Below are 9,701 nucleotides of genomic sequence, written 5' to 3' on the forward strand. Positions count from 1 at the left end.
TATATGGGATCTTATATATAAATATATATTTATTATATATAAACATATGTATATATGAACATGTACACACACACACACACACACACACACACACACACAGATATATATATATATATATATATATATATATATATATATATATATATATATATATGGGACTTCATTCTCATAGAGCGCCTGCTTGTTTATGGAACCCGAGCATGATCCAAAAGCAGAGGCCGAGCGCAAAAGCGTTCTGTCTTGAGCCGAAGTCAGAATAATATTGATTTCCTCTCGCGCTTTCCCCGTGCGGACGAAACGAGTGTCGAGTCACGTATACAACGCTCATGCACACTACGAGGTGCAACTCGCGACATTAAATTACCTTTATTACTCCCTACGTTCTTGTTTTTTCCCCCCGATTGTACCTTTCATTCACCCCGCAGCTGGCATGGGCCGATTTCTTTGACGTTTGAGAAAACTATATGGCTAGGGTTAAAGAATGAATGTCCTACTCAAGCAACGCATGTTTTTTTTTTATCTTTCTTTTTGTTTTGCAATTTTCGAAGGTGGGAGTTTTACGTTTAATATTTCGCCTGGAAGAGTTCTATCTCACGAACTTCTCCTCTATTTGTACGTGCTCGTGTGGCGTGTGCTCTCCGCCAAAGTTCACAGTGTTTGAAAAGAGGGAGGTCGCAGGAGGTGGTCGTCTAACTTGAAGGCATCGATCCTCAGGCAAGAAGAGCTGGTTGATCGTACGGCCTGGGGTTTTAATGACAAATTCATTTATTTTTCGTTGCGGAGTTACTGGCGTTTGTTGATAGCACTGGCGTATTTTTCAGATAAGTTACATTAGTAACTAGAGGGTTGTTGTGTCGAAACATACCTGTTTTGACTGAAAATGTGAGCGTGTTACACAACACATCTAATGTTCAAACTTGGCGGAATAGGCTTATTGGATATACGGCTGGCTCTCGATGAACATTTTCTCATTTTTAATATAGTAAATCATCGCATATGAGACATGTATTCATATATTAAACAGTCAAATAACACATTCGAATGCACACCAGTTTCCTGATGCCACCACGCAAAACCTCTTAAGAAATCGGCCAATGAAAACGCAGCAAAGAGCCAAGAGGAGCGCAAACCGTGTTCTGATTGGTCGCGAGGCAGCAGCGGCGGACGAAGCGAACGCGCGATTTAAACCTCCCAAACGCTTGTCTTTGTTGGCGTCGGAGAGTAAACATTAGCTCCTTCTGTTAAAACCCTAGGATTTTTTTTTGCTGGCACTTGAAGACAAATTTCGAGGTAAGTCTTGACGACCGGTTTGTCCATCGCCGTTCCGAAGCGAGTGTGACAGTCAGCAAGAAGAAATGAAGGGATGAAATAGTCAAAAGTGAAAGCTTTTGTAAATCGGAAACATTTTTCAGGGTTAAAAATTTCGCGCATTGCATCTTTTTTTGTTAATAAGTTCCCGAGAGGTGAAGGAAGACAGTCGTTCTTTCGCTTATACATTTACGGCATTCAACGGAGGGAACGGACTGACTTCTCCCCTAAATCCGAGCGAGAGAATCCGCCACATGAAAAAAAAGGAGCCGGATCCAAAATGGTGAATTTTGGTGACCGTGAGAGAGCGAGAGAGAGAGAGAGAGAGAGACCCTCACTCCTATGATTTAAACGTGACATTAAACCTCACCAACAAACCTTCCGTCCCAACCCAATCCTCAAAATTGACACATCCGTCTCCAAAATAGCAAGAGGAAAATGCTGCTCCGTTCTCTCTCTCAAGCGCCCTCGGGTCTGCCATGGTTCCCCCTGGGTTTGGGTTCTACAGCATGACCCTGAAGCTTGTATTATCGATTATTTTAGGACCCATTATACCCAGCTGCTGCTATGGTCAATGGGAGGCTGGGGTGGAGGCAGCACCAACAGCTGTCCCTCCGCCAGGCTGCTGAATGCCACTTCCTCTGAGTTGGGATTTCGAGCTGGAAACTGCATGGTTTTGTTGTTGTTTTTGTTGGTGTTGTCCTTGTAAGGTTTGTGGGTATTTTTTTTCTTCATCTGTGAGGTTAAGCATATATGTTATTTTATCTGTGAGGTTAAGGATATTTATTATTTTGTCTTGTCTTGTCCCCAGTTAAAGCAAACCATTCAATTTACTCTGGTTTGGATTTAGAATCCAGATTGACTTTTAATATTAATTGGGTTTATGTATTTTTAGTTTATAAAGACTTAATTAGTTTAGGTGTGTGTTATTATTTTTTCAATAATTACAGTCTCTCAAGTAATGCTATAGGTAGAAAGCAATTGATAACTATGAAGGCATGAATTGCTTTTTAGATGAATGACATTTATCCATAGATGCAGCAGGCCATTTGAGTGTGGTCCAGAACAGTTTAATTTAATTTTTAAAATTTGCATATGAAATTTTTTATATCAATTTTTGAAAGCATTATATCAGTGCTTAAATTTAGCATGTTTTAGGCATATTTTATGCTAGGTCAGTGGATTATTCTCATTTTCTTACAGAATAATGAATTTAAGTAATTATTTTGGATATAATTATTAAGTAAACAAACTGAATATGAAATGTTTTTTAGGTTATATATTAGTAAAAAGAAATCAATTTTATTTGTATAGTGAATTTATTGTTTTGATTTTATGAGAGATTGAAATCATAAACACATGTAGGTTGCTCCAAACCCATCTATTGGTTAAACAAGATATTTTCTGTCTGGGAAACAAATTAGAATTAGGAATATTTTAAGAACCATAGTTTAAGAACCATAGAGCTAATTTCTCGTGCTTAGAATATGCACACATATAGGTAGTGTGGTTATTAGATTTGAAAAGCATCAGGTTTGTTGAGATATATCCCTCTTACTAATTTAGAATATGGTTGTTAAACTTTAATTGAAAAAAAAAAAAAAAATGCTACAGAAAAAAATATAGCAATGACATTGAAGCCCTGCTTTGTTCTAATCTTGTAGTGTTTCTTTGCCAAACATCATGAGTGCCTATCCATTTGGGGTTATGTTCAAGTTAGAAAAGAAATGAGTAAGAAAAGGCAAGGTTAGTGTTGCATTGTCATAGACGTAGGCATTCATTAGCATTTGATGTTTTGTTGTAAATTTGTCATCAGCTAGCATATTTTATAATCATGCTGCCACCTCAGCAAATTCTAGTTGAATACTGAAAAAAAACAACTAGTTGATTGTTGGCAGAAGAAAAAAAAAGTGTCAGGATTGTCTGCTAAAGGGATCTATTCCTTGTTGTTAAAAGGAACTACTGCCCCCTTTTTTGTTTGTTTTACCTACATGCCACTTTTCTTTTTTCATTATTCCTTTTGTAGATTAAAGTCCAATTCTGCCTTCGCTTTGAGTGTCTGTCTGTTTTCTTTATACGCTGTGAATTCAGTAGACTTTTCCTTGAAATTAGTTTGTGAATTTAGTAAATTTTAGCATGTATATTTATATTGGGAATGTAAGATAGCCTTGAATATTTGGAAAATATTGGGTTGATCCTTGGGATGCACTTAGCTTAAGCAAATTGATATTCTTGTCCCCCCCCCCCCCATCAACCCTCCCCTTGGGGCATGCCCAATCATATCAAGATTGTTGAATAGGTTTTATGACAGGGAGTTTGAGGCTTAGTCTCGGCCAAATGCATCCATACTGTAAAGATTTATCAAATATTAGAGAAATACGAGAGAAATTAAAATGGACATAATAAAGAAAGAACAAAATTGGTTATTGATTGGTAATTGTTCAGAATAGTATGGCATGAAGCAACGTCATGGCTTCCTCACCTTGCCCTAAAACAAAGGCAAACAAACTGATTCTTTTATATTTGACAAAGTAGCATGGACAGATTTCTTAACCCTTTGCCACTGGGTTGCATGTACGTACATGCCATGGCATGCCTTGACTGTATTCCAGGTGCGTATACATACCTTGGTATGTGTGTATACATACTTGGTGTGCCGGTCCTGTTTTCCGGGGGCATGTACGGTCATGCCACGCTCCATGGTGCTGACATGATCACCCTGCAGCAGGGCCCGGGCCAGTATGAATACAGCCTGGGAGAGAGGGTTTTCGCATCTAGAAATCACCCTGGCAGCATTGGGTTAATTGACAATAAAGCATCAGAGAAATCAAGAAGTTCTTTCACAAGAGAATATACACAAAGGAGATTGAGAACGGAAGTCATATCGTTGTAGGACCTGACTATGCTAGCAGATTCACAGATTTGATTGGTGATTGTGTCCATAAATCCAGTTTTTGGTTATTTCTTTTTTCTTTTTCTTTTTCTTTTTATGCCTAAAGGTGATGTTTTATATAATATGTATTGCCTTACTTATTCTGGCTTCATGCTGTCCTATTTTGAATGTTAAATTGCAATAAATTAGTAACTTGGGGGCAAGTATATGTTTTTTGTGTGCCAGGTTAGAGGCTTCGAAATTTTTGATATTCATGAATTTGTTTTTGCAGCAAATGTTATAGAAACAGAACAGAAGTAGACTTGAAAGGGTTATTTGGCAAATTCTTGTTCTTTGAAATCTGTTCTCTTACCTGGTCAGTTCAAGTAAGGATGGAAGAGGCTTTTGACATGCCTACTTGAAGCATTGATTTTTTGCTTATTAATATTTTGTGTTGCTTTCAATCTCTTTTCTCATACTGTTGGTGAATAGACATGACATGTTTATTGCAAATTGAAATATAAGTTATTCAATTTATAGAAATCACAGAAAAGATCAGTCTTACTTTTATCATAACCATTTCTCTGGAAAGCCAAAGACAAGTAGGCAGGTGGTGCTTGAGGATATCAAGCTGTATGTTGCTTTATTCTTTGCAGGTGTTAATGTTTACATTTAAATGAGGGTTAAGGAGGCCTAATAATTGGCTCCTTGGAGAGTAAGCACATTTGGAGCTATTCATGAACAAAAAAAAAGTGGCTTGTCCTTGTATACAACAGGTTAATGGCACATATTTATTTGGGCCAATTTGTGTGACAAAGTTTTTTGATAATATAAACTTTAATGTAAACAATGCAATACCACTTTTGAAATCTGTGCATTAGACATGAGAATCATGCAATTAAATGCAATGTTAGAATAAGCAGAAAAGACAAAAGAAAGAATATTCTGAATAAAAGTTGTTGATAAGAGATTTTACTGTTGGTGTGTATGTGTTTGTGTGTATCATGTACATAGAACTGCTTGACCTATTTTAGTAATACTTTTTTTTCCCAGTATTTCATGAGGTACCGTCATGATTTCAGGAGTCATGTCCACAATAGTAATGGCATAGGAATGAAAAATATTAGTTTGGCGGCTGAGAATTAAATAGATTTTTAATATTTCATGTCTTGGGAAGTACCTAGTTTTTCAGGTAATTTTAAGCACTGCTTGACAGAACTACTGCACCCACACGGATTGTTATCTGGGACAGCAATTTGAGTTTATAATAGCCCAGGGCAGCAGGATGTCAGAAATCTGTAGGAAATGGTTTGTGGCCTTCAGGTGTGAGCAGTCTCTTGGTAGAATATCAGTATTGACGAAATGCATCTGGTTTTGTTATTTTTGGGATCCATGGTGAACTGCAACTGGGGGGGTGGGGGGGTGGATAGACTGCCAAGTCAACAGAGTGAGTGAGTGAGTGAGTGAGTGAGTGAGTGAGTGAGTGAGTGAGTGAGTGAATGAGTGAATGAGTGAATGAGTGAATGAATGAGTGTGAGTGAGTGTGAGTGAATGAATGAGTGTGAGTGAGTGAATGAGTGAATGAGTGTGAGTGAGTGAGTGAGTGAATGAGTGTGAGTGAGTGAGTGAATGAGAGAGAGTGAGTGAGTGAATGAGTGTGAGAGAGTGAGTGAATGAGTGAGAGTGAGTGAATGAGTGTGGGAGAGTGAGTGAGTGAGTGAATGTGAGAGTGAGTGAGTGAGTGTGAGAGAGTGAGAGAGAGTGAGTGAGTGAGTGAGTGAGTGAGTGAGTGAGTGAGTGAGTGTGAGAGTGAGTGAGTGAGTGTGAGAGAGTGAGTGAGTGAGTGTGAGAGAGTGAGTGAGTGAGTGTGAGAGAGTGAGTGAGTGAGTGTGAGAGAGTGAGTGAGTGAGTGTGAGAGAGTGAGTGAGTGAGTGTGAGAGAGTGAGTGAGTGAGTGTGAGAGAGTGAGTGAGTGAGTGTGAGAGAGTGAGTGAGTGAGTGTGAGAGAGTGAGTGAGTGAGTGTGAGAGAGTGAGTGAGTGAGTGTGAGAGAGTGAGTGAGTGAGTGTGAGAGAGTGAGTGAGTGAGTGTGAGAGAGTGAGTGAGTGAGTGTGAGAGAGTGAGTGAGTGAGTGTGAGAGAGTGAGTGAGTGAGTGTGAGAGAGTGAGTGAGTGAGTGTGAGAGAGTGAGTGAGTGAGTGTGAGAGAGTGAGTGAGTGAGTGTGAGAGAGTGAGTGAGTGAGTGTGAGAGAGTGAGTGAGTGAGTGTGAGAGAGTGAGTGAGTGAGTGTGAGAGAGTGAGTGAGTGAGTGTGAGAGAGTGAGTGAGTGAGTGTGAGAGAGTGAGTGAGTGAGTGTGAGAGAGTGAGTGAGTGAGTGTGAGAGAGTGAGTGAGTGAGAGAGTGAGTGAGTGTGAGAGAGTGAGTGAGTGAGTGTGAGAGAGTGAGTGAGTGAGTGTGAGAGAGTGAGTGAGTGAGTGTGAGAGAGTGAGTGAGTGAGTGTGAGAAGGAGTGAGTGATGTGAGAGAGTGAGTGTGTGAGTGTGAGTGAGTGAGTGAGTGAGTGTGAGAGAGTGAGTGAGTGAGTGTGGAGAGAGTGAGTGCAGTGAGTGTGAGAGAGTGAGTGAGTGAGTGTGAGAGAGTGTAGTGAGTCGAGTGTGAGAGAGTGGAGTGAGTGAGTGTGGAGTAGTGTGGGAGTGATGTGAGAGTGTGTGTGAGTGAGTGTGAGAGAGTGAGTGAGTGAGTGTGAGAGAGTGAGTTGAGTGAGTGAGTGTGAGAGAGTGATGTGAGTGAGGGAGTGGTGAGAGAGTTGGATGAGTGATGTGAGTGAGTGTGAGTGAGTGATGTGAGTGAGTGAGTGTGAGTGAGTGGAGTGAGTGAGTGAGAGAGGAGAGAGAGAGTGAGAGAGAGGAGAGAGAGAGAGAGAGGTGAGTGAGAGAGAGAGAGAGAGAGTGTGTGAGTGTGAGTGAGAGAGGAGAGAGAGAGAGTGTGAGTAGAGAGAGAGAGAGAGAGTGTGAGTGAGAGGAGAGAGTGTGAGTGAAGAGAGAGAGAGAGAGTGAGAGTGAGAGAGAGAGAGTGTGAGTGAGAGTGAGAGAGAGTGTGAGTGAGAGTGATGAGAGAGAGAGTGAGAGAGAGAGAGAGTGTGAGAGTGAGAGAGAAGAGAGAGAGTGTGGAGTGAGAGTGAGAGTGTGAGAGAGTGAGTGAGAGAGAGAGAGTGTGACGTGAGAGTGAGAGTGAGAGTGAGAGAGAGAGAGGTGAGAGAGAGAGAGTGTGAGTGAGCGAGAGAGAGTGTGAGTTGAGTGAGAGAGAGAGATGTGAGTGAGTGAGTGAGAGAGTGTGAGAGAGTGATTGAGTGAGTGTGAGAGAGAGTGTGTGAGTGAGAGTGAGGAGAGAGAGAGAGAGTTGAGTGAGTGAGTGAGAGAGAGAGAGTGTGAGTGAGAGATGAGAGTGTGAGTGAGTGTGAGTGAGAGTGTGAGTGAGAGTGAGAGTGTGTGAGTGAGAGAGTGAGAGAGAGTGTGAGTGAGAGAGAGAGAAGAGAGTGTGAGTTGAGAGAGAGAGAGTGAGAGTGTGTGAGTGAGTGTGGAGAGAGAGAGAGAGAGTGTGAGTGAGAGGAGAGAGAGAGAGAGAGAGAGTGTGAGTGAGTGAGTGAGTTGAGAGAGTGAGTGAGAGGAGAGAGTGTGAGTTGTGAGTGAGAGAGTGAGTGAGAGGAGAGAGTGTGAGTTGAGAGAGTGAGTGTGAGAGAGAGAGAGGTGAGAGAGAGAGAGAGTGAGAGTGGAGAGAGTGTGATGTGAGAGTGAGAGAGTGTGTGGTGAGAGAGAGAGAGGTGAGTGTGAGAGAGAGTGTGAGGAGAGAGAGAGTGAGAGTGTGAGAGAGAGAGAGAGAGACTTTTTTTTTTTTTTTTTTTTTTTTTATTCTATAAGAATAATGTTTTTACTACTGGTATATTTCCTGTATGGCTTCTTTTTTTTTTTTTTATTCTATAAGAATAATGTTTTTACTACTGGTATATTTCCTGTATGGCTTCTTTTTTTTTTTTTTATTCTATAAGAATAATGTTTTTACTACTGGTATATTTCCTGTATGGCTTCTTTTTTTTTTTTTTATTCTATAAGAATAATGTTTTTACTACTGGTATATTTCCTGTATGGCTTCTTTTTTTTTTTTTTATTCTATAAGAATAATGTTTTTACTACTGGTATATTTCCTGTATGGCTTCTTTTTTTTTTTTTTATTCTATAAGAATAATGTTTTTACTACTGGTATATTTCCTGTATGGCTTCTTTTTTTTTTTTTTATTCTATAAGAATAATGTTTTTACTACTGGTATATTTCCTGTATGGCTTCTTTTTTTTTTTTTTATTCTATAAGAATAATGTTTTTACTACTGGTATATTTCCTGTATGGCTTCTTTTTTTTTTTTTTATTCTATAAGAATAATGTTTTTACTACTGGTATATTTCCTGTATGGCTTCTTTTTTTTTTTTTTATTCTATAAGAATAATGTTTTTACTACTGGTATATTTCCTGTATGGCTTCTTTTTTTTTTTTTTATTCTATAAGAATAATGTTTTTACTACTGGTATATTTCCTGTATGGCTTCTTTTTTTTTTTTTTATTCTATAAGAATAATGTTTTTACTACTGGTATATTTCCTGTATGGCTTCTTTTTTTTTTTACAGTCTTTGTCTTTAGTGTTATTCAGTACTTTGTTTGGAAACCTTGGCATTTGCAGTAGAACATTCTGCAGTGGTTATGTCACCATTTAAATCTAATCATTATCCTGGTTGATCTTTTTTTACATTTTGATCTTAGATTATGACCAGAGTTATGATGCATAAACATACAAGCACAGACATATTCATACATGCTCACACTAACACTCTTGCTCATCCACCCACTCACAATGTCAAACTCTTTTATGCCTAATGCTGCAGTCATAGGAGCCTTTTCCCCCTTCATCATCTTCTATGGCCAATTGCCCCTCAACCTATATGTTGTTTATGTCACAGGTTCCTGGTCATACAAGACCAACAAAACAATTGCTTTATGCTCTCAATTTTACCTAACAAACATGGCAGTGTTTTTTAATCTTAATGAATGCCACCTTCAAAACGTGTGTGTAAACAGTGATGATGTCACGGCCAATATCAAATATAGAAATAGTGAGCAGTCTTTAGAAATATAAGGATTTAAAAGACAATAGATACCAAATGATAAATACTATTTCACCTCAAACAAGTTACTACTGTAGAGGATTTGTAGAAACGATAAATTTGGCTGTTATTACCAACCTGTTGTTGATAAAATGCTTGTGTGACCAAGGCTTAACTGTCCACCTTTTATTAATTTACCTATTGATTTCTCTGTATCTTCCTCCTTTTCTTCGGTCTATCATTTTTTGTTTATTTTTTCCTCTCTTCCTCTCTGCCATGGTGTGTATTAGCTAATGGTTTTTTTTTTGTCACTGCCAAGGTAGATTTATTTAAGCTGTTCTCATTCCCTGGCTTTTATTATTTGTTTTACTTTTT

The 9,701-nt window shown here is 38.9% G+C and overlaps 1 protein-coding gene across 1 annotated transcript in view; it reads left to right on the forward strand.

Moving 5' to 3' along the window:
* Nucleotides 1-1,192: 1,192 nt before the first annotated feature.
* LOC125036705 overlaps nt 1,193-9,701 on the forward strand; it is a 19,808-nt gene continuing 11,299 nt past the window's right edge. The window contains exon 1 of the mRNA XM_047629566.1: nt 1,193-1,290. The gene's annotated coding sequence lies outside the window, so the exon portion shown is untranslated. The remainder of the gene's footprint in view (nt 1,291-9,701) is intronic.

Source organism: Penaeus chinensis, chromosome 1 (genome assembly GCF_019202785.1).
Source record: "Penaeus chinensis breed Huanghai No. 1 chromosome 1, ASM1920278v2, whole genome shotgun sequence".
Classification (NCBI taxonomy): Eukaryota; Metazoa; Arthropoda; class Malacostraca; order Decapoda; family Penaeidae; genus Penaeus; species Penaeus chinensis.